The sequence below is a fragment of the Geotrypetes seraphini genome, chromosome 1, assembly GCF_902459505.1.
Source record: "Geotrypetes seraphini chromosome 1, aGeoSer1.1, whole genome shotgun sequence".
NCBI classification, from domain to species: domain Eukaryota; kingdom Metazoa; phylum Chordata; class Amphibia; order Gymnophiona; family Dermophiidae; genus Geotrypetes; species Geotrypetes seraphini.
In genome coordinates, this window is record NC_047084.1 from 219816681 (window position 1) to 219818399 (window position 1719).

Below are 1719 nucleotides of genomic sequence, written 5' to 3' on the forward strand. Positions count from 1 at the left end.
TCTTTTCCAGAGAAAGGAAAATGGTAAAACCAGAGGACATAATTTGAGGTTGAGGGGTGGTAGATTCAGGGGCAATGTTAGGAAATTCTACTTTACGGAGAGGGTGGTGGATGCCTGGAATGCGCTCCCAAGAGAGGTGGTGGAGAGTAAAACTGTGACTGAGTTCAAAGAAGCGTGGGATGAACATAGAAGATTTAGAATCAGAAAATAATATTAAAGATTGAACTAGGCCAGTTACTGGGCAGACTTGTACGGTCTGTGTCTGTGTATGGCCGTTTGGAGGAGGATGGGCAGGGGAGGGCTTCAATGGCTGGGAGGGTGTAGATGGGCTGTAGTAAGTCTTAACAGAGATTTCGGCAGTTGAAACCCAAGCACAGTACCGGGTAAAGCTTTGGATTCTCACCCAGAAATAGCTAAGAAGAAAAAAAAAAAAAATTTAAATTGAATCAGGTTGGGCAGACTGGATGGACCATTAGGGTCTTTATCTGCCGTCATCTACTATGTTACTATGTATGTTACATTTCTTAGCATTTTCAAATCACTCATGTCTCCTTTGCACCTGTTCCATGCCAGTGTACAATTATACAGATACGGTGTTGTACCAAGGGAGGGGGGGGATGATCCACCCTGGGTGCATGCTCTAAGGGGGTGCACAGCCAGCATACCAGTTCCAGAACCTCCCACCCTACTCTGCCGCTGCCTCTTTCCTGAACCACCAGCAGCAGCTGTAAACTTTAAATTCATTCATCGCACTGTGGCTGCCAGTCCACCCCACTTTGACATCACTTCCTTCTTCTGGAGCACAGCCAGCAGCCGCGGAGAGGTGCAACAAGGTCCCACAATGACTGCATTTAAATTTACAGTTACTGCTGCTGCTGGTTTGAGAAGCATACAGCAGCGGTGGGGAGGTGAGGAAGCAAGATACTCAATGACATTGTGGTGGAGGGAAAAAGAAGGGAGCAGGATACTTGTATGGAAGGGTGGTGGAGGGACAGAAAGGGAGGCAGATGCTGATGGTATTGGTGTGCAGAGAGAGGTATGGGGAGGCAGAAGGGGGAAGGAAACTGGATGGAATTGGGTTGGAGGGAGAGAAAGGGGGCAGATGCTTATGGAAGTGGGGAGAAGGGAGAGAGTAGGGGAAGATGCTAATGGAAGAAGGGTGGATGGAGAGAAAGGGCAGGCATTGGATGTTAGTGGGGAAGGGAGAGAGGGAGCCTTTGCTGGATGGAAGTGAGGATAGGAGAGAGAAGGGAACAGATGCTGGATGGACATGGCAAAGAGAGAAAGAGGGGAGCAGATGCAGGAAGGAAGTGGGGAGGGGAGAAAGCGGGGAGCAGACACTGAATGGAAGTGGAGAGAGAGGAAAAGATGCTGGATGGAAGGGGTAGAGAATGAAGGCACAAGATGGAAGGAGGAGATTAAAAAATGGCACATGCTGGATGGGAAAAGAGGATAGAGTTAGTGAAATAGTGGAGGGGTGAGAGAAATAGGTGGCAAGCTATAGGTAGACACAGTGAAAAGGGAAATTGAGGACTGGATAGTAAGAATTTAATCTAGACTGATGCAGAAAATAAATTGAGAAGGAAGATGAGGGAAGAAAAGGGAAGGGAGAGGAGAGAGTGAAATGCCATATGATAGGGGACATGCATCACTGCTTCTATTTCTGTGGTGTTGCATTGTATGCAGAGTCCTGCTTCTTGGTGGTTCAGTTTAACTTTT